Source organism: Dermacentor albipictus, chromosome 1 (genome assembly GCF_038994185.2).
Source record: "Dermacentor albipictus isolate Rhodes 1998 colony chromosome 1, USDA_Dalb.pri_finalv2, whole genome shotgun sequence".
In the NCBI taxonomy this organism is placed as follows: Eukaryota; Metazoa; Arthropoda; class Arachnida; order Ixodida; family Ixodidae; genus Dermacentor; species Dermacentor albipictus.
The window spans coordinates 340688882-340712574 of record NC_091821.1 but is presented as its reverse complement, the minus strand read 5'-3'; the positions used below and the strand labels follow the sequence as shown (position 1 = coordinate 340712574).

Here is a 23693-nt window from a genome sequence, read left to right as displayed (position 1 = left end):
TACCTCTATAACCTTTGCATGATTCATACGCATCATTATGCATATAGCTGGGACTGACTTTGGGATTTTGTGGAGGTTTACTAAGACCAAGATCGGTATGTTCATGGCACATGAGTATTGGCCCTGCCACTGCTTCAGGGCAGCAATGAGCGGAATGGCGAGGAGAATGCCATTGCATATTTCTCTAGGGAATCTAGGGGGGCGTTCGAGGGTGTATCTTATCAACCGCACTCACGTACTGTGTTAGCTCAGTGGCTGTGGCATTCTGCTGATGAGCATGAGGTCATGCATATGATCATAAACCCGGTATTGTTCTGGCATGTTAAATCCCGTGATTTCCTCACTCCACTACGAAAAGAAAAAAAAATGTATTTTTTTACATGTTTTTTTTTTCTTCTCATTCTCTCATTTGCTCGTTCCTGTAATTAGGTTTGTGCAACCTAGGTGAAAGTGAAATTGAGAGACTAGGCGTATCTGTGGTACTCTGGAAACCTGCATCTGAGGTGTGTACCGTGTTTCCGGACTTGGCATTGAATCTCATATCAGGAAGTTAAGTACTGGTTTGAACACATAATGTTTGCTAAAAAAAAGAATGAAAGCTATATTTTAAGTCATTATTTTTTTCTCCGAAGTATACCTGCCCAAGAATGTGTTTGAAGTCTGAAAATGTGTAAGTACTTGGCAACATAACTAATCAGCCTAGAGTTAGAGACAGCAAATCGGCTTGCAGTAGTGAAATATCTCTTCAAAACTATCATTTGATTTGCCTGATGTAAAAGGATTGATTATTACTGGATAAAAAAAAGCTTCCCTTGAATTTTGCGCTGAAACCGCAGCCCCAATGTGTCTGTGCTACTCACAAATTTTGAAGTAACTTATCATAATCTGGCCATTTTGGCGCAGGAAATGTTTTTGGAACTTGCTCGTTTAAATCTTTAATTCCTGTAGAATGCAAAGTCCTTTGCCGATTAACATTTTACTAGCCTCCAAGTAGACGCTGTCAAAGCACATGACATTTTGGCAAGCTGGGGCAGGAACTTGAGGACAGCGTTCCAACATGTCTTGTTTTTTGATGTTCTTTGGCTTGGCAAGCCTCCTCCCTGGCCAAGAGTGGCCATTTTGCTATTGCAGAAGGGTAGTTTAGGAATATGGCTTTACTTAATATTCATCATGTTGCCTTTGTTTCCTGGAGATTACAGGGCTAGTCAAGCATTTTAAATGCAGCCATTTCCCCATTATTCTCACCACTGAGATCTATTTCATTTTGTATAGATGTGGTGAAAAAGAAAAAAATATCTTAAGCATCTTTTAAGAAGGTGCACTGTGTAAGCCTCTCACACAAGTGTAAAGTGTCCACTTTGTTTACAGGCTTGTGTGTGTTTTTTGCAGACTTTAGTTGCCAAATAAACCCTGCTAGGGAAGTGTCCACACAGGGGAGCGACATCTCTCTTCACTGCATGAGGAGTGCAACACTTGACGATGCTATGCGTTTGTAAAGTGTTTGGCTGAATGAAACTCCCCTGTAAGACAGGACTCCTTGTTCAGGTGCCGCAAAGGAGTCTGACAGCTAGGCAGAGGTTAACTTCTGAGCCTTTCAGATGCTTCTTCTCAATAGTGGCACGTGATGTTGTGGTTCACAGAGGTATGGAGCGGGAGTTTTTCAGAAACACTATCACAATAACCTGTCCACCTGAGTAAGTGCCCCATTCAAATGTCCCTTAAGTGTATGAGGAACAGAGGTGCAAACATGTGTTTGAGGCTAATGCCTCAAAACTTGTTAGTCTATAACTGCCATGCGTACACCACAAGGTACATTATTGAGCCTGGTGCTTGACTTCACGACAAGACGTATTATACATTAGGGTTCTCTGTGTTAATCTTTATTGTAGAAGTCCATTTCTGTAGTACTAGAATGCAATTTCACCTGGTGTTTCTACACAGTGACAGGCTCCTGACATGAAAGGAAACTTCCTTTGTACTGTGGAAGTCCTGGTACTTGTTGAGACAGCAGTATTTTCCACATAAAGCACCATTAAGTTGATTCCTTATTTTTATTGCATTCCGCTGATTATTACGGACTTTCAGTGGCAGGGGTATGCCATTTAGTTTTTGGCCTAGACCACTCCGAGGGAAGGAAGAAGAGGAGAGACGGTGGGACATTCCTGAGAAGAGGTTCACTGTGATTAGGCGGAGTGAGCGCTGACATTCATCACCACCGCAGCTGCTGTGAGAAATGGAAAGGGCACCGCAAGGTGGACATGTGGAGAGGGTAGCGTCGACCCTTCTGCCGAAAGACATAGCTGCAAGAAGGTGAATAGACAGTGATGCACTGTTGAAATGCCTGGGCAATGTGCCACATGTTTGGAAACAATTAAGGGAGTGAAGTGTCAATGCAAAGAGGGCCCAACATACAAAAGGGTGCGGCTTGCTATTGTGTCTCGATGTGGAGACAAGGTGGCAGTGTCAGCAGGAGAATAGCATAGGGGTACTACCATAAAGGTAAAGAGCGAGCCAAACTCACCCATGCTACCAGTTACATCGCTCAAGTGCGGCATGAGCAGCCACCCAAGTTTTCTTTTCTTTTCTTTTTTTTTTCTTTAAGAACAGTTTTCATTTTATTGTGATAGTAATTATATGACCACTCTTAGTGCACTTCCGCTGTCGGCATTGCCGTCGCCATGAGGTTCTGTATAAAGTCCAAGGGCGATAACACCGTTGCCGTGCGCCCTCCGCTGTATGGGCAAGTGAAGTCATGCGAGGGAAGCCGATGATCGCGGCTCAAACTCACCCGTGCGAAAGAGACAAAAGCAGGTAGAAAGTGCACCATCTCTTGTCATGTTCAACAAGAAAAAACCTTTATTTAACATGAGTTCAAGGGAGACTGTGAAATAATTCGCTAATAATTCATGACACTTCATCTGATAGAATATGCAAGTGCAGTCAACCTTATTTTGCACCAAAGTTCACTGCATACTCCACAAAAAAAAGGGGGAGTGATGCAAGATAAAGCTGCACATTGTCAAGTCTTGCTATTGCCCCCCTGAAGTCAGAATTCTTGGTTCATTTGCTGGCTCTGCATTGCTGTTGCTTTCGTTGATGTTCGCATCCTTTCTACTCTAGATGGCTTTGAAAATTTGCCAGTAATTATGTCAGCGAGTAATGATTTGTCAGCGATCACACCAGCTGCTGTGTTACCAGCAGCGTACAAGTTGATTCTGGAGCAGTGCAGCACGACTGTAATACTCACTGACATTTGCACACTCGTCAAGTGTGTCACTAGCATTGCCGTTAGGTCTACCACAGACCACAACTCAATGGCGTATGTGGAAGGCAGTGGTGGCACCGTTACGCAGCGATTTGTTGTAAAGCAACAAATCAGCTGCTGGGAACAGCTTAATTCCTCCAATGTACAGGCAAATTTGTTGCAGTGGTCTTTGTTGTAGAGGCAATCACAATAAATATGAAAGGTAGGAATTTGGCCAGGACACAGTCAGTCATTCGTTATTCAGGTCATTTCATTGTAGGGGTGCTGAGAATAAAATCTGTGATGCTATACTGTAATTATGGCTGAAGGCAAGTTCGGCCTTCAGCTCTCATTTTCATTGCTAATAAGTCACATCCATATGATAGTGCAGAATCACTGGCACGATTCCAAAAGAGTAACATGCCAACCAAGAACAAATTTAGTGCTCGCCCATAGTGACCTGTTCGGAGGACAGAATTAAGGTTGTTTCGCAGTGTGTGAATCAGGACAGCTATGCAGTGTTCAGTCTTTAGAGATGCATTTTTTCCTATCAAGTAGGCACCTGCAAAAAAAAAAGGAGAAAAAGAAGAAGAACCTCTGAAAGGGAAATTCTTACCGATGTGAAACCTTAGTTGAACACTGGCAAAGTATAACTGGGGACATGTTTACTTGTACCTGATAAATTTACATAAAATGACCTGTGAAGTTCTTTAGAGTTAAAGTTCACCTTTCTGCCCAAACTTGCAGTGACCACACCATGCCTCATAATATAAGGGATGTAAACGCAGTGACCACGCAGTGGCCATGCAAATCTGTGTAGTAAGAACATGCTGCACGGATCTTGAGTAGTGTCTTCTGTTTATTCTTCAGCGTTTCCTCTTCGATCATTCTTTTTCCTCATTTCTCTTATAGTTTGTCAACCACTAGAAGTGTATCACTTGTGCAATTGCCCTTGTATCACACCAGACAGCCAGCATTTTAATCACAGGGTCATGTCATGCTCTGTTTTTTTTAGATGACCATTTCATGACTAATTGAGAACCTTTTCAGCTCATTTATTGAATGAAGTGGTAGTCAATTGTGAGGAGTAAAATAAGGTGGAGGCACGCCAGGGACCAGTACAATACATTTGTTGTTAATTGCTCAACATCATTCTTATTGGGCACTGCGTGTCTTAGCTCGTACTTCAGATTTGTGGCGCAGCGCTTGGTTATTGAAGAAAAGCACAGAGTCGTAAAGTGACTGGATTTGGTGTAGAAATGGGATATTCTGACTTATATGCACACTTGTAAACAGGATGACACTACTGAGCTTTCGAGACCATGTCAGTAAGCAGTAATTGAAAAATGTGAATTCAACTGGATGAAGTGTTACTGATAAAGTTTGCGAAGAAAAATGGAATAACTTTTTCAGTCACCCACTCGACAGGCGCACATGATAGGCAGTAGGGCTTTACGACCTCAAGCATGTCCCTGCACGCAAAACTCTCGGTAGATGTTTGCTGCTGGAGCCAACATGAAATAACAAGGGGACCTCTCTTTATCGGTACTATAATATCTCTCCTTGGCACCTATTTCCTATTGTCACCCCTACTTTTTGGCAGAACTGGCACCAGAACCCCTCTTCTTCTGTCGTTCTTTCGCTGTCACAAAATAAACACCCCTTATTTTTGAATATTTCAACTTCCCAGACCCTACACAACCCTTATTACCCTTTCCCATTATTGTAGGCTGGGGAAGGTGAACTATATATAAATGCTGCCAAGGAAAGCACTTTTTGCCTTGATGAAGACAACCCTCCGGCAGTATCCCAACCACAGCTAAACACATCGTCTTCATCTTGCTGTGAGCCTTTGTCCTTTCCATTGGTGTTCGTTCAACCCTTTGTTGCCTCCCGTCATTGCTCGGCTTATGAGGTATGACATGTTTGCTGCAATAGTAGTGCTGTCACATTGGCGTGGTCACATTACATTTTACTGCTTGTCTTGGGGTCACTGTTTTTACCACTGCAGGAGAAGTGTCCCCTCAGCACAGACCTGTTTTTCTGCCAGCTCTCAGCTCGAGGTGCAAACTTTCCGTGCCACTGTTGCCGACCGCACAGAGACAGCGTGGCTATCATGGTCCTGCGAGATCTCTTATCTCTGCACGAGCATCGGGGCTTTGTGATGAGCCACAGAGATTTTCTGCAGCCGCCTGGAAGTGTTCGTTTTTCCCGCTCGGCCTCTAGAGATAAGATTCGTGTGACGGCGGAGGAAGTGCTTCCTTGCAGGGAGGGCAAGACCACTTCGAAAACGTGGACTTTGTCCAACGCACTGATCTGCCATTGGAGTTTCTTGTGTTGTTCATTCCTGTCGGGTACGTGCGTGTTTGCGTGTGCCTGCTTACAGCAGTATTTCTACAACAGTGAAATTGGGCTGTTGCAATAAATGTGTGAGTTGTCTAAGCACAGATAACTGCTAAGCATTAAATAAGTGACCTGATTACATGGAGAGATACAAAGACGTTATGTTGAGTGGGAACAGCATGTGAAGAGAATAATTATCATTGTAATGATTGCTTCACTTAGCAGCAGCAGGTCTTGAAGCATTGGCCATCACAGACCAGCTTGCAGGTTATCGGGCACACCTTTGGGTGAGTTTATATTTCTTTTATTGAAGGAAAAATTTTATGCGAAGCATATTACGAGGGCTCAACCCAGCTCCTCAGGCGCGGCGGTGACCATGAAATCACGTGACACCGTGACGTCACGACAGAGGAGAAGTGGCTTTGGCTCAACTCTTGCAAGACGGGCTGGGTGGGAATCGAACCAGGGTCTCCGGAGTGTGGGACGGAGACGCTACCACTGAGCCACGAGTACAACGCTTCAAAGCGGTACAAAAGCGCCTCTAGTGAATGCGGTGTTGCCTTAGAAACGCGCTGTTTCTAAGGCGTGCGTCTCTTGCTCAGGCGCACATTTCGTTGCCGCGCCGAACGCTGCTTTGCTCGACGCTCACCGCGTCCAATGCGGGGCGCGTAGTCGCTGCCCTGTAGCCCATTGTCTTACACCCCTTGGCGGGTCGACGGGAACGCTGTCGCGTTCCACTCTTGAAGGCGAAGAAGTAATGCATGAGTTGTTTCTTCGTCTAGCCGAACCAAATATAGCCAAGCAACAGCAGTTCACCAGGCTAAACAGTGGTTCAACAACTAAAATAAAGGCTAGTATGCTTCGCATCCTGGGCTTAACCTTACCTAAGCCACAGCCATTTTTTCATTGTGAATTTAAAACAAGATGTCGTGCTGAGACCTTGGCAAGAAAAGGCATGTCACATTTCAATCTGCCAGGGTTATGTTTTACGTGCTTTTCACATCATTCACACTCTAAAGTCAATGCGAAATGTGGCTTCTTAAGGGTTTTAGAGGACTCAAGTTTTATTGAAAACAGCCCAAGTCCCAATTTGCAATCATTGTCAATACAGTACCACTTCTTGTGTTCAGTTTGACCCATGTCAAACTTAAGAATGTGGCTTCATTCAAGTAGATGGAAATGCCCTTCCAAATGTTTCACTTGCTGTTTCTATAAGAATTCTTGTCACTGCAAGGTCTCCAGTTCACTAAACCTTTCAAACTATTCAAAAGCTCCGGGGTTCTCAAATCATAAGATCGAGGAACACTTTCTGCTCTTTACCAAACCACAGAAATTATTAACCTTCAAATAGCTTGTACAGGATGGTGACACAAGCTGTTTGACAGTTTTTTTTTTATTTCTGCATCTTGTATTTGTGTATTGCCGATAAAAATTTGCCTGCTGTATTATTTTAGGGTGTGCCTTCACAAGCGTTCATTCTTTTTTTTTTTTTTTCAGAATAATTCTGTCATTGCATTGAAAAGCCAAGAAGTGCACAGCAGCATACGAGTCAACTGATATCAACATATGCAACATGCTGTGGGTGATGTATGAATACAGAAATATTTTCTTATTCATCAAACAGAATGGCACTTTTCCTTGTCCCGATTTCTATTGACAGTCCAATGTCATGGCCAATTATCATGTTATTGCAGTCTGTTCAGTCTGTTTGATTTTATATTTAGAATGAGCCTTTTATTTCCCTAGGAAGGCAATTTGAAACAGCATAGTGTAAGCTGCCATGAAGCCATACCTGCTTAATCCCTTAGCCATATTGTTTTGTTAAGAATATTCTTACCCAGAATGCCTTTCTTATTCCCATTGATGAAGATCCTTGTTGCAAAAAGCAGGTTATTGAGGCAAAAATATTAACTGACTCATAGAATAAATAAATGTAGGTTACTGAAGTTTATTGTATCCCATAGTATAAATGCACCAACCTTCAGCTAGTAATCAACAATTATGGAAGAAAATATATAGAGAAATTTTTAGTCTTTTTCACATTAGCTGCGCGAGTTAACAGCATGTTATTTGACTAAAGAAGCTTTGGCAGCATGTGGTGCAGCAAAAAAAAAAAAAAAAAGATTACGCAGAGTTGCTTTCCAACTTATTCCATTGACTGTCTTCAAAACCAGCTTGTCTCCTAAAAAACATATATTCAAACAACTCAGCCGGTGAGCTTACATTGAACTCCTTATAGGGTGCTTAAAGAAACATTAGCGGCTTCAGCGGAACGCTGTTGACATAAATTTTATTCCATTTGCAGTGTCGCCCTGTGAGCTTCCCTCTTTGTCTTTTTCATCCGAGCAGCTACTGAGCTCAGTCATTGTCATATTTTCTTTCACTTCTGGAAACGATGTACACCTCGGTGCATGAACCACAACTGTAAGACGAAGCAGACGAAGAAATTCCTCTTTTCCAGAAGATGAGCCGGCAATACACGCATAGCTTCCATCAGATGCCATTTTGAAACCGCCAGTGGCCACATAAAAAATGCGCTCCAGAGGCAGAAGAAAGAAGTCGCTATGCCTTTATAGTGTCCTCTGCCAACCAAAACACCAGTTAAGCTGCGGAAGAGCTGCACTTGTACTTTGGGGACAAAAGGGCTTGAACAAGCAGGGCTCATCCAAAACGGTAAGCTAACTTTGTGCTCCACGCTGACTCTGAGAGCAGTGGTGTCTGTACATGTATTTCGGAGGCGAAAACGAGCAATACTGCAGTGGATGAAAATTACATTTATGTGCATAGGGACTGAGGTTAGGTCCACTACAACAATGTGTGAGTCGGCGAGCGAAAGGCCTGGGAACCATGCGGACTGATGGCAGGAGCTGAAGAAGCTCATTTTTTAATTATTCTTCTTCTGACCTCGCGGCTCACTGTATGAGGCATGAGACACACGCGCCGGAGCTTGCCATATTAGAAAGTGGCCGAGAAAGATGACGATGGTTGCTATAGGGCACAGGCTTGCGTTGCAGCACCGTCATTTTGGAGTCATCGTAGGGGGTTGTGTAATAGGGTGTGTCTGTAATGTCTTGGAACTCCCCAACCACCTCTGGAGGGAGTGCCGAGACAGCGTGAAGGACCTCGCACGCTGCGAGGTAATGCGCCAAAGGTCAAAGATGGCCTCCACCTGAGTAAACCAGGCTGCAGGATTTTGGGGCCAAAAAGGTCGGCAGGTGAATGTGCACCGTGGTGAGGCCCTCTGCGCTGGTTGTCAGTCTCTCGTTTGTGGCCTCATTCATGACGTTGTGCTTACCGTACAATCGCGTCTGGGTCACCACATTATAGGGACTGAGGTTGAGTCCACTACAACAATATGTGAGTCAGCGAGTGAAAAGCCTGAGAACTGTTCGGACCGATGGCAGTAGCCGAAGTTGTTTTTCTTTCTCTTTCTTTTTTTTTCTGACCTCGTGCCTCACAGCACAATGCACGAGACACACATGCTGGAGCACGCCATATGTAAAAGGTGGCCGAGAAGGATGACAATGGTTGCTAGAGTGTGCATCGTGGGCCAACTACTGTTTGATTGCATTCACCCATTACAAGAAACTGGACAAAAACCCAGTGGTTATAGGGTGGTTTGTTTGGAGGAAAGGGGTGAGGTCATATAAATATGTATTATTTAAAGTAAGAATGTGGAAGAAAAAAAATAATAATGCAGTGGACAAGAATGTGCATTGTATAGAAATTGTTCTTGACAACATGGGGGTATGTTTATATGTAATTCTTCATTGTCATGTTCGTGAAAACAGCGTCAGTGGTACAACGGAGGTGTAGTGTACATGACAGTGATGGTTATAAGTGTACGTATTGCCATGTTTTATTGTTGGTGAAGAGCCACAGTAGTACAACGCAAGTCATGAAGCTTACTGTTTATTGTGCGAACGTGTGCCCAACAAGACAAGTAACACTCAGCACAATGATACTGGCAAGCACAATCGTCGGTCGTCAAAATCTGGTGCGCAGATGAGATGCGCCAGCTGTTTATCATACATGACTTTTATTTACGTATATACATTTATACATACAGCGTTTTCGCTGGGGCTCATTTAAGTTCTAGAACGTGCACCACTATTCACATACAGAATTTGACTACACAAGGCTTGGCAACAACTTAAACAACAGATAGAACCATTGATAACATTTGAGAAACTTCGTGTACCGAAAGGCAAGTCTGCACTAGGTGATGATTTTGCACATTTGTTAGCTGGTGAAAAATGGCCAGCAGGAAAGATGAATAAGTATTTGTGGCAATATTCACTATAGAGGACAAGCTGCAAGTATGGATGTCAGTTGGAAACAATGTTGATGCCAACAGCAATGTTGCAGCAACGTCACCTAGTTTACACAGCAGCTCCAAGTGTGCTATATAGCAGGAATTACAAAAACAAATCAGCACACAAGCAGGAACGGGGACCAAAGAAATATAACACCATGGTGTGGTCCCCGTTCTTGCTTGTGCTTTTGTGCTTTATTTTTGTACTGTTTCACCAACAAGCCCAGGGCTCCAGTTTTCTATAAGACAGCCTTGCAAGTGCAAAGGGAAAATTATGTTGCCAAAATCGTGTAGGTGGCACTGTGTCATTTTGCACATGACATCAGCTGTAGTAGCTTTTGTCTCAGAGTTGAATAATTCTCAGGCAGGACCTTCAGCCTTTAAGAAGCATTTAACATGCAACTGGCTCCTCCCCTGCAGCCCATATATTGATTTACTCAAAAACTGAATTTAAATATGATGCAAGGAAACTTCCAAGTTTGAAGGTCATGTCAAATGCCATGCTGCAATTATGTTGGGCAGACATATTTTTTACAAATTCTTGCTTTACATTAATGCATTTTAATACGAGCTCACCCCTCTTTCCTAACAAACTGCCCTATAACTGCTGGGTTCTTATCGAGTTCCCCATAGTGGATGAACACAATTATTTGTGGAAGAAGCCGGCAAGGGAAAATAAAATGGTGGTCTTCACAGTGGGAAAATGCTGCTTTCACAGTAAATGAGTTCAGAGCCGAAAGTATCACTGCAGTCTACTGCTACTTTACTAAGCGACCCTGCGCCTGCTACCCTGACTGCTGTGATGCTGTGAAGGCCAGACAACCTATGTGATCGCCAGTGTCCATCTTTACAGGAGTTCTAAGAATGCATTAAAGATGTGGCTGAGAGAGAGAAAGACAACTTTATTCGTCAGAGTGGGGAGCTAATTCATGGGCTCGTCAGGAAGGCCAAGTGGCCGCCAGGCAATGCGTGACGGCGACCTCTTCCGCTCGCTCCACGGCTCGGAGTTCGTCCGGGCTGGAGTTAAGCAGCACTTCCTCCCACAATAACGGTGAGGGAGAGGCCAGGAGATTGGGGGAGGGGTCCTCCTCACAGTCCCAGAGGATGTGACTGAGTGTAGCTAGCTTGCCGCACAGGGGACAGTACGGACCTACTTTGTCGGGCTAAATGCAGGGGTGTATATAGGCGTTCGAGTGTGAGTGTGTCTGTAACCTGTGCCAGGTGATCTCCTGATGCTTGTTTAGTTTACTGTATGGTGCGGGCCTAGTGTGTCGTGTAAGACGGTAGTATTGGGTTATGCCTTGATATGAGTGCAGGACTTCATTGAGGTCTCTGATTCCGGCAGGCCCTCTGCTCGGCTGACAAATCCTCGAGCATGTTGGTGGGCCACTTCGTTCCCTGGATTCCCCACATCAACCGGGACCGATGTCAACTTTATTGATAGTGGTTCTTCTCTGTTGTGTAGTGACTGTAGGAGCTTTAGTGAGGTCTGTGCCACTATTCCTCACGCAAAGTTTGTTATGGTGGCTTTTTGGAGTTGCTCATAACTATACAGGTGTCTGTTGAGCAATGGCGCAATGGTGGCTTCTTCTGCTTCAGTGGGGGTGGCAGCATGTAGAGAGCTCGAAGCTGTCTATACTTCCAGTCCTGGGCCTGGAACAGTGCAAATGGCGCAGGTGTAGGGTCGGTCAGAGTACTAGACTGCGTCGACCTACACCACGCCAGAGTTGTTCCCGTACATCTTGTGCAGGGCCTGGGCCCTCGCTCTTCTTCTGCCATCATGATGGCAGGCAAGCGTTGTTTTGGGCAGCAGTTTGATGACGAACATGCCCCTTATGTGTGGTGGGATGGTGGTGGGGTCACTGCCCATCGGGCACACTCTGAGGCCCGTTCTAGTGAGGATCCAGCAGCCGGTCTTGCTACCTTGGAGATGGTGAACCTGTGATGTGCGGTGTGCTTCAATGAGTTCCTCGATAGTGTGGTGAACTCCCAGTCGAAGTTTCTCGATGGGTGTGTGTCCTGGTAAGCCGAGGGCTACCTTGTATGCGTGTTGTATAATGCAGTCGAGGCAAGCTCGTTCTCTCTTCTGTAACTAGGTATGGTAGTGCATAGGTGACACAGCTGAATACACAGGCCTGGGCTAGTTGGAGCAGGTCCTTCTCCTTGATGCCTTGCTTACGCACTCTCACTCTGTGTAGGAATCTCGTGGTCTGGTTCACCGTCATCTGTAGCTGGTCAATGGTGACGCCATTCTGCCGGTTCTGCTATAGTATCATGCCCAGCACTCGCATGTGCTCAACGGGGGTGACTGGCAGCCGGTTTATGCGTATCGTGATGGGAGATTGGGGTGACTAGTGCTTGCTTCGGTTGTGTATCCGGATCAGGAGGAGTTCTGACTTGGGCTGAGAGCACTCTAGTCCTGCTGCGTTCACGTGTTGTACAACAATGTCAGTGGCATGTTGGAGCGTTTCCTCAACTGTGTCATCCGACCCTTCACACGTCCAGAATGTGATGTTGTCGGCACATAGCGTGTGTCTCAGTCCCGGGATTTCATTCAGTTTTGGAAGCAGGGTGCGCATTGCTAGGTTGAACAGGAATGGTGAAAAGATTGCGCCTTGCGGCATGCCTCTGTCCCCGAGCCGGATTACAGGCGAACGCAGGTCCCCAACCGTCCTGCCTGTGAGGAACGACCTGATATAGTTGTAGGTTTGTTCACCGGTTTGCAAGTCGGCTAAGCTCTCGAGCAGAGCTGCTTGGAGTATGTTGTCAAAAGCCTTATGGACGTCCAGACTTAGTATAGCTTTTGGACTTGAACCACCATCTGGATACAAGAGGTCATGGTGTAATTCAAGGAGGACGTCCTGGGCAGACAAGTGTGCTTGAAAACCGAGCATCGTTAGTGGTAGGAGATCATGTTCATCGGCAAACATCTGTGAGCGGCAGAGTATTAAATGCTCCATGAGCTTGCCTAGGCAGGAGGTGAGTGAAATGGGGCGAAGATTCTCTAGGTTCAGTTTGTTACCCGGTTTTGGTATAAACACCACCTGTGCATATTACCACTCGAGAGGTAAACGGCTAGAGTGCCAGAACTCATTCACGTATTCGGTTATTGCTCCCACCGACCTCAGGTTGAGGTTGCCTTGTTCTTAACCCCATTGGGGCCCAGAGCTGAGGTCATGCGCAGCTTGTGCAGTGCAGCGCAGACCTCTGCCTCTGAAATATCAGCATCCAGCTGTTCATTAGGAGCTCCAACGTAGTTTGGCGTGTGCGTGTCGCTCTATCACGAAGTGTTAATGTACCAGCTGGCAAGCTCCACCAGCAGTTCCTCATCAATGCCAGGGTATTGGCTTATTAGTTGCATCAGCTTGCATGCCACTGACTTGGTGTTGCCGGGATCCAGTACGTATTGCAGCAGGTGCCATGTCTTCTTGCAGTCCAGCTTGCTGTTCAGGCTGTTGCAGATTTGGCCCCACTGCTAACATTCCGATGTAGAGGTGGGAGCCTCTATCTCCCGTTTGAGGTTCGCTATGTGCCGTCGCAGCTTGCTGTTGTGACATTGGCGCTGCCATCTGCGTGTGAGGCTTTCGCAGGCTTCCCACATGTGCAGGAGGCGGAAATCTGCCGATGGCTGCTCTTGAGGCGCTGCCATTTAATATGTCGTGGAAGTCACGTCGCAGCTCAGCAACCTGATCTATTTGTTATGGAGTCGGGTGCTGTTTCTTCGCGTAGCTGACGGAATTTGTTCCACTTCGTAGTGCGGACTGTGGCCGTCTTCGCCCTGCTAGCGGCCGTTTCAAAAGCCAGCAACAAAATGTAATGATTGGTGCTGATCGTGTGGCCTGTGTTCTGCCAGCGGGTGCCCGGTATGTTCTTGCAAAAGGAGAGATCTGGTGTGGTGTCTCTGCACACACTGTTATTGACTGTGTGGGTTGTTGTGGGTCCTTAAGGATAGTAAGAGGATAGTTCTTGCGTGGCCTCCCATAAACGGATGCCCTTGCAGTCCGGTTTTGGGTAACCCCCACTCTGGTTGCTTGACGTTGAAGTCGCCCAAAATCAGTAGTTGCACTCCTCTGGCCAGCAGGAACGCTTTGCAGAGGACTAGTGGAATGTCAGTGCCCTTGTCTCGTGGTGAGTTCTAAATGCTGAGGACGAAGAGAGGGCTGTCTTCCCTTCTCCTCGGCAGTATTTCCAGGAGTGTGTGCTGGATGTCTGTGCCCTCAAATTCATGTTGTGTGGCTGTAAGGTTGCGGTGTACAAGGATGGCCAAGTTGGGATGAGGCCTGTCAGCTCGTCCTAGCTGATTGTATGGAGTGTAACTTAGTAGTTTTACAGGACTGTTCATCTCTTGGAGAGCTACGATGTCTTGTGTGTTGTGTTGGATGTGAAGCTGCAAGTGCTCTTGCTTAGTGCGGTAGCTCCTGCAGTTCCACTGCCATATTGTCAGGGTTGTTCGTGGAGCCATGTTGCATTGGTGACGGTGTGGGGGCCTGCCTAGTGGGCGGCTGTTGGTGTGTGGCTGGCTTCTTACCGATATCTTTTAGGATGTAGTTTTGGCTGGTGTCCATTGTTTCTTGTAGTGCGGCAAGCTGTGTGCTGTGTTTAGCCAGTGTTGCCTCCACAGAGCTCTTGAGTGTAGTGTATATGTTTATTGTATCCATGTGGAACGCATGAAATTCCTTGAAGATCCGTGTTTATGAGTTGATTGGGGGAGATCATGTTAAAGCGCCCCTCCAGCTTAGCTTCTAGGGCAGAGATGGCCACCGTAACATCAGTGGCAATGTCAGCTTCGGTAGGGAGCGAGGCAATGGATATGGCTGCCTTGCGTTTGTTTCAGGTTTGTGGCTGTGATGTCGTGCTAGTGGAGGCGGGGGAGGGAGTAGTCCCATGTTTGGTATACGGGTGTGGATGTTGGGGTGCATGTGTGCGAGGCAAGGGCCCTGTCTACCTTAGCTTCAAGGGATTGGATATAGCTAGTTAATTTAGCTATCTGGGACTGCTGAGCGGAGATTTGGGCTAGCTGGACCAAAATATGTGCTCTCAAGGCGGAATTATCCTTTGCCATCTCCCTCACCTGTGAGCTGGATGCCAGCAGTGCTGGGGGTCCCTGTTGCGAGGCCACCATCTTGAGTGGATCTCTGGGACCTCGGCTGGACGACTGGCACCAGCTTGCCGAGGTAGATCGTTGGGCTGAGCGAGATCTGGGGCGGCAGGTGCAGGACCGGGACCTGCTGGCTCGGTGTTTAGGTTGGTCATTGGAGTCGAGCGGCAGGAATGACGTCGACCAGCTCGGAGGCACGTAGAGCGGCTGCTGGAGGTGCCGCAGTGGGACACGCTGCACCGGGTGGCCCAGGCAGGTTCTTGCGCTTGCTTCGTTTGTGGGGTGGGCTTCCTGACGAAACAGTATTTGCAGGTTGAACTGCTGGTGTTTTGTGCCCCGCCGCAGACGATGCAGTATGGCGCGCATGTTGGAGCTTCGCCCTCCTTGGGTTCGGAGTGCTCCCTGCCGCAACAGCAGCATCGCTGCTTTTGTGGCAAGGGACAGATGTCCGTGTGGTGGTCAACCTGGTGGCAGTTCTAGCATGACTCCACCTGGTTGTAGAACGGGTAGAGTATGGTGTCGGTGCCGTGATAGAATATCCATTTCAGGAGATAATTACTTGTAAGCGTGACTACCAGGTGCCTTGTCTGGCCCATGCATATGCTGCTTACAATAGGCATGTCGGGGTTGCTGACTTGGAGGTCTGCCACTATGAAACATGATGCCTTGCACAGTGGCATCTGGAGGGGGAGCATACACACGGAGACTTTATTTTATTTATTTATTTATTTGGTCATACTGTTAACCCTCCAATGAGGGTCGTTACAGGGAGGGAAGAAGAACATATACATTTCATAAGCACTTCAATGAGCAATCATGAATCAGAATTCAAAATTTGTACACCATTTCTCAAAAACATATCGACATCCAACTCCAACTCAAACTGTTGCACATTCACTCTCCACAACATCACTTGGCAGTTTGTTCCATAGTTCAATTGCATCAGGAAAAAGGAATACCGATATGCATCCGTACGTGTGTTCATAGGTTGTAGTACCCTGCTGTGGTTTTTTTTCGTGAACCACGTTTTAGAGGCGCTTTCACATAATGTTCTTTATTTATTTTGAATGCCCCTTGCATTATCTAAAAAAAAGTTTGAGTCAATGTTTTATTCTTCTCATTTCCAGCGTTTCTAATTCACGCTGCTGTATCATCTCTGTAACCGAGTCAGTACGATACTTGGAGCATATAAAGCGTGCTGAAATCTGCTGAATCCTTTGCACCTTCTTTTTTAAGCATTTTTGGTGAGGGCTCCACACAGCATTCGCATATTCTAGAACTGGTCATATAAACGTTTTGTAGGCGACCAATTCAATTTCTTTAGTCGCATCTGGAAGCTTTCTCCTGAGAAAGCAGAGCTTTTGGTAAGCCTTCGAACAGATATTCTCAATGTGAATACGCCAGTCTAGATTATGCGTCACTGTCACCCCTAAATATCGGAAACTCTGTACCTCGACCAAGGCATTTTCTCCTATATTATATTCAAATCTGATAAAGTTCTGTTTTTTACTTATGTGAGTGTATGTAGATTTTTTAAAATTAATTACCATGCCCCAACTTTGGCACCACGAGTTTAATGATTGCAGGCATCTGTTTAGTTTAATCTGATCTTCCACGCAGGTTACACGCGTGTAAATTAAACAATCATTGGCAAATAGTTTAATGTTTACAGGCAGATCAACATTAGAAGGAATATCATTAATATACAATAAAAACAATAGCAGACCTAAAACAGACCCTTGCGGTACTCCAGACACAACTTCACACTTCCCCGATTCACTTTTCCCAATTCTGAGCCTTTGATAACGGTTTGTTATATATGCCTGAATCCACAATACTATATTTTCACTAATTCCTAGGCTTCTCAATTTGGAAAGCAGTTTATGATGTCCAACTTTATCAAATGCCTTCGCAAAGTCTATACATACAGCATCTATCTGTTGGCATTCATCTATAGCTTTACAAAGATCATGTACAGTTTCGATTACTGTGTCACTGTCGAAAGGCCAGATCGGAAACTGTGCTGAACTGGGCATAATAAAGAGTTTTTTTTCTAGAAAATACAGAATATGTCTAGCTATTGCATGCTCTAGGACTTTACAGCACACAGAAGTGAGCGAGACTGGTCATTATTTGTTTGAACATGCCTATTGCCACCTTTAAATATCGGAATGATGGTGGCATCGCGCCAGTCTTGAGGTACTGAATGATCCCGCAAAGATTTTTCGAATAAAAGCTGCAAATAATATGACATCCATTCAGCGTACCGTTGAAGAAATGCCGTTGGTATTTCATCCTGGCCACATGATTTTTTTTCGTCCAACGTAAGCAAATGTTGGAACACGCCCTCCCTTGTAATGCGTAGGTCTTCCATTGGGTATTGTATTGCGCAGACTAAAGGATCATCGTCACTATCACATCTATCCTTGGTGAAAACTGATTGGAAGAGCTGAATAAGTACGTTTGCAATATCTTTTTTTTCTGTCACGACTACGTCGCCATCCGCTATCTGTTCTATTTCATCCTTTCTGTCTGTGAAATATTGCCAAAACTTTTGTGGCGAGCATTTGAGGAACTTTGTAAGCGTTTTATTGAAGAATGTTTTCATAGACTCCACCAATGCAGATTTCAGCATTTGTTTGGTTATTGAAAGTTCTGTTGCCCTGCTTTTTTTCTTCCTTAATCTTTTTATCTTACGCTTAAGATGTATGATGTTCCTAGTAATCCATGGATCACTTTGCTTTGATTTCTTTATACGTGAGGGGATAAAATGATCTATGCAGTATTTGGTTATGCCTTTAAGTCGGTCCCATAGTTCTTCTACACTTTCGCGGTTGGATACTATTTCAAATTCATTAAACTTTTCTTCCAAAACGTCTAGGATAGACGTGTCATTCGCACTGCCATAATCGTTAACATGCATCACGACATATGCTTGCTTACAGATTCTTGTGTGCAGCGGTACATTCAAGCAAACCATCTTATGATCTGACAAACCATTCTCAATTGATACAGTATAGTCAGGTATTCTACTGGATATGAAAACCACGTCCAACAATGCTGCTAGTGCTCATGACCTGATAGTAGTTGTCTTCTATCAGCAAGGTCTTCACAGAGCAGTCTTACATCCTGTCTCTTGCTGTTATTCCCAAGGGAAATATGTGGGAGGGGTGCCTGATGCCTTGGCACTCTACACACCATGGCTGCCACATGCCTGCTTGATAGCTGCGGCCTTATTTCAAGCTTGAGTAAACAATGGATGACAACAATGTGTGTACTTGGAATGCATTTATTACATTTGCAACTGATACTTTGAATAGGCCACCTATCTGTAAATGACATCACTGAGGAACTCCTCGGAGAGAATGGATTAGGTAAAGAGGGGTTCCAACTTATGAACTAGAGTACAAGGAGCCACAGTATCTGCAGTAGCAAAATATGGCCAACCATGTGCGGGAAAAAGGAGTGAGTGGCATAAAAGATGCTCCCTCTCCCTGCTTGCTTGGGACCAAAAGAGAGTTGGGGCAAGTTCGTGGGGTATCACATGACACCCAGTGGTGCTGTTAGCACCTTTGCTTCTCGTGTGCAGCCTGTGTGAGGAATGGCCATGATGGCATGCACCTGGTTGCCCAACGCAAGGCTTTCTGTGGTAGGTGAGGCTTCCCCATGCCAAAGCCACATGCTGTCATGGTGCGTGTGCACAGAACTTCTAAGCACTTGTATATATACCTAGAGCTGTAAAATAGTCTAATCCTGCATTCACTGGAAACCTGGTATGCCGTTTACATTATTTATTTGTCGGATACTGTCAGCTGCATTTTGGCAGCCATGACAGGAGTGGCTACATCAGCTTTAATTAAAAAAAGATACAAGTACCCAACAGAGACAAGCAGGTCCACAAAGGAGGTATTAAGGAAATTGTTGAAAAAGAAACTAAACCTCGTGCAATCCAATCAGTGTAAAGCTCCTACATTCACAAAATGGTAGTTTTCCAAAACAATATTCAGGCACAACACACTGAATAAGTGCAAGTAAAAGGAAAGAAAACCGTCAAAGGCTAACATTAATTCGATTAAAGTTTTAAACACAGGTGTAAAAGAACATTCATGTTGAAGGTTACAGATTAGTTTCATATTGCCGAACTGAAGCTAGAAAAGCCAAGAGAAAGGAAGGTCAGAGACAGCACCTCTGTAGAAGGTTTGTAACTGCATTACGTGACTAATTCATGCAACTGTGCCTCAAGCGCCGCACACTGCAAAAGCAAAACATTTCAGAGAAGTTCCCTGTGATGAATAAAAAGGCAATAATAATGTGCTTACAATGGAAGCCACATGCATCGATGCTGGAATAAGTGCCCACCGCGATGCAAACATCATTGACATGACACATTGTAAGCATGTGTGATGCACTGCATTGATATAAGGTATGCTTATCATTGCTGAAGTTGCAATGGATTCCTTCCCACATTGGTATTGCTGGCAATGAAAAAGCTTATGCTCTTGCACAGTTCATGTTTTTTAATCCTTCTAAAGTCAAAGCCCCAAAGTGTAATCAAAGTGCAAAATCTGACGTCCGTACTCACTTTCAGTCGCTTTGGTTTCTACATGTGTCCTGCAAGACCAAGCGATTTTATCGAGAAGAAGCATCACTTCTATATCAAATAACGAATTGCTTATTTGTGTTAAACACACAAATTATGACCCTAATTTCCATCCTTGGCTCATAATCGGCTGCATGTCACGTTGTAGTGACGTTGAAAAACAATACCAAAAACTGTGAATTATGAAAGTAACTCTTTATAGGTCGAACCTGTGCCCAGAAAAGCGGGTTACACTTGTAGCACAACTGTAGCGGTGAGTACAGTCGGCAATCATCGAAAATATGATCAACAGGTCAAGTACATCAGCTTTTATACATGACTCGTCCAAGGTTCCAGCACGATCACTGCTGGCCATGTGCCTTCCAAAAAGTACTACATAATTCGCACGGCACATACAATCAGATTGCACAAGATTAGGTGACAACAGACAATGGGTAGAATTACTGATAACATTCGAGAAACTTCTGATACATATAGGTGTGTCTTGCGCCGAGCAATTGCGATTAACATTTGTTAGCCAATGAAAAGCATTCACTGGAGAAAGGTAAACAAGTACGCATGTCAATAAGTCATTGGTTGTTGTTTGTTTTCGAGTCATCCGTTTTCTACAGGCCCTGGCTCTGTAATCTGTCTTCATTTGGCACTGCTGCCGAAATGGAAGCCTCTTGCGCAATGGTCTAGCAGGTGCATTGTGGTAAGGCATGCCTATGCTGGTGTTGTGGTGATGTCAGCACGCCTTTAAAGTACCACACATTTTAGACAACCTGAAAAACACAGCGACCCTCGCGCCACTTCCAGAACACTACTTAGACTTTTGCACATCACCATGTGAAGAGGGCACACTTGAGGACTCCCTTGTGCACCACTACATTCATCTGCACGAATACAATGCCACTTTCCAACACGTGCCAACTGGAAATAGGAAAGCAATTACTCTCTGATGCAAAGAAAAGTACCAGAAGGGCATAAAATACAACATTAAGCAATGCATTAATGTATCATAGCAGAATAGTTCTTCCTGCATGGGCTTCAGGTCACGTGATGGTACACTGTTCGGTTTACACTGTTTCTTTTCTTGCACTATTTTTGCTCCATGTCATTGTTGCACCACTTTCAGGCCCAATTTGGAAACATATTTTCTATATAGCATAAAAGCATTCTTGTTTACATCAATGTGACACACAATCTTCTCGTTCCCACCAGGGGTGGGTGATAAACTTTATTGAAAGGGGGAAGGGTAAAGAGGGACGTGGCTGAGGGTTTGGGCTCAAGTAAGGCCCTGGGCCTGCTTGGCCTTTTCTGCGCAGTCCACCAGTTCAAGTTGTCGATCAACGTCCCCGGAACTGAGCCAGGCTGTCCAGTCAGTCTCGCTGCTGACGGGGAGATGAGAGAACGAGAGCGAGGTGCATTCCCACATTATGTGTGGGAGTGTTCCTGTTTCTGAACAGGGCCTACATTTGTCGCTTTCCTTGCCCCCTGTGATTTTGTTAATGTATTTTGGGTGTGGGTATGTGTTTGTCTGAAGTCGCCGAAACGCGACCGCTTGCGTTTTGTCGAGTTGCTTGGCCAGTGGTGGGAGTGCGCGACGCCTCAAGCGATACCGATGGGCTATTTCATAATAAGTCGCGCAAGGTTCCTCGTGTCTCTCCTCCTCAGTCACGCCGTCCGCATCCGCGGACAAGATCTCGAGCCAAACTGTGAGCCGATGCGTTGCCGGGCACACCCGCACAAGCGGGGTCCTCACGAGGGTTTTCAAGCCGCTCAGGGGGCGTTCCAAATTCTTCCAAAATCTTGTTCCGGGTGGTAGACAGTTCAATTAAATGGTGTTGGATGACCATCGCTATTCGCTCACGTCCTTACAGCCATCCAGCTTACATCCAGCTTCTCATGATGTTCACAGGGGGTGAAAGGCAAGGTCCAGATGCAGGTCACAGCATGTTGAGCTGTGTGTCCATATGCTTGCTATTGCCTGCCAGTGGGCAGGTTGTTGGGCGAAGAGTCAAAGTACCGATTCCTAAGGGGGTTATACACATTGCCAGTTACCTACTCAGCTTTGTAAAAGGCATGTGTTTTGCTTGTTTACCAATCATTTCCAGATGAACAAATAAAATACTTGTAATAACGTGTGCTACCTTGACAGATTTGACTGTCGACTTCCAAACATTCATTTGTATGAAAGTGTAGAAGCAAAAATCTTTTTTTCTTTTTCTGATTTCTTTAATGTGTGCATGTGTGCAGTGTCTGAAAGCAGTGAATGATGGAGGATAGCCTTTCTTTATTGTTACTCTCTGGTACTCTGCTAATAAACAAATTACTTGTTAGAAGATTATAAGAAGCCAACAAACGTTGACACCAAGGACAACATAGGGGTGTCCTTGGTGTCAATGTTTGTTGGCTTCTTATAATATGACTAATAAAATCGGGACCCTTGGTTATAACCCCCTTTCTTCTTGTTAGAAGATTGTTGCATTCAAGTTTGTCCCAAGCTTTGGTGTTCTGAGTGTGTGTAGCTACCTTTAACAGTGGTGTATCTAGCTCTAATGTCTTTATGCTCCACCCTCCCTTCCTTCTTTCCAGTCCCCAGGTTTTTTTCACTGGGACAACAGTAGTAACCTCACTGCTTTGACTGAGAATTAAACAAATGGAAATTGGGTAATTTCTCACCAAGAAAAAGAGGAGGGGTGAAGAGGCACCCTAGGTGCTATTGCATAACATAAACTTACAGCCATATGAAGAAAACAGACAATTATCCATTTTCATCATATATGTATAACTAAAAATTGAGCGAGTCAGATTCCATTATTATTCTCACTTGTTACATAAGTGTGAAAGCATGTACAAAGGTAGCTGACCCCCCAGCACTTTCCAAGTTGCGATTAGGTGTTGGTTGAAGGAACAGTTAAGGTGCAGTCATATGCCTGGAGAATGTCTCAAGTATAATCAACGATGCCATCTTTGCAGCTGATGCAAATATTAAGGCCAATATTGAAGGGAGCGTTTGTTACTGATGCACACATAAGTGTAAATGTTCACCTCAGTTACAGCCAACCTGAAATTTGCTTCTGGTCATAGTTATTCATATATTTCATTTCTGGAGCAATGTTTGTGACACGACTGTTCCATGCTTTGCAGTTAAGCCTGGTGCTTAAGCTACTGTTCGGCACACTTTCAGTGGTCATGTTTTTATGTGCTTATGCCCGCATGTGTAGCAGTTACATGTTCAATTTGTGGATGGTCTCTTGCTTGCTCTTTCTCTTTCCTGCTGGTGAATGGCCCTTTAAAGGGCCCCTTACCAGGTCTGGCCATGTTGAGCTGACAAGCGCAGAACATACATTGTGCAATAACGATCATATCTGCAAAGTATTACATCGCTACGTGACGTGCAAAGGCCTGAGATTTCAAACGAAACGCCGATTTTCCTTCTCCTCACAGCCACCACGCTCCAAGCTGGAGGTTGACGTACTTGTGCGCCTGCGCCTACGTACTGGTGTGTCCGCAGTGTGACGTTGCTCATGGTGACACGTGACTTCGAAAATTATTCAAGACAGCATCTGTCATCTGTTTGATCTGCTGCTTGAATTGACGAATCAAAGTTTAGAGAAATAATAAAACACACAAATGGAATGTCTGCATGTTTGTTTTACTTCGCACCAAAGCAAGAAAGATGTACTTCTGCTTCGTCTGCTTGTTCCCACGGCCGTGCGGTCACCTGCGCAGGTACCGAAAATGCCACTTTCTACCGTGTTCCAGCACGTGATCATGCACTGGATTTGCTTGTGTGTGCCTCAGTATTTGCATAGCACTGAATTATACCGCTAGTCATGTTTATGTGATCCTCGGAGGTCCGGTATGGTAGAACGCAGGGAAGGAATTTCGCTTGCGGAGGCTAGATGGGGCTAGTGGAGAGAGCGCCTTGCTTGGCAGCGGAGCCTGCCTGCTGAAATCGTGGATTTGCGGCACTGAAATATTTCTATCTCGGCTATTAATGAGCCGATTTGAAAGAGTTTTGTGGCAGAACGCTCCCTAGAGGACATGTAACAACTTCCAGCGTATAACCAAAATTTGCTATGGGGCCTGCTGAGGGGCCCTTTAA

At 45.1% G+C, this 23693-nt stretch overlaps 1 long non-coding RNA gene across 17 annotated transcripts in view; it reads left to right on the top strand.

The window, feature by feature from the left end:
* LOC135905650 (uncharacterized) overlaps positions 1-23214 on the top strand; it is a 30247-nt gene extending 7033 nt beyond the window's left edge. For 7 of the 17 annotated variants that reach the window (XR_010565506.1, XR_010565551.1, XR_010565445.1 and 4 more), the window contains 5 exons: positions 430-2310; positions 5256-5874; positions 7085-7174; positions 8049-8260; positions 23033-23214. This is a non-coding gene — a long non-coding RNA (uncharacterized lncRNA). The remainder of the gene's footprint in view (positions 1-429; positions 2311-5255; positions 5875-7084; positions 7175-8048; positions 8261-23032) is intronic. The other 10 variants (XR_010565473.1, XR_010565459.1, XR_010565567.1 and 7 more) reach the window with 10 other exon arrangements.
* Positions 23215-23693: the final 479 nt, after the last annotated feature.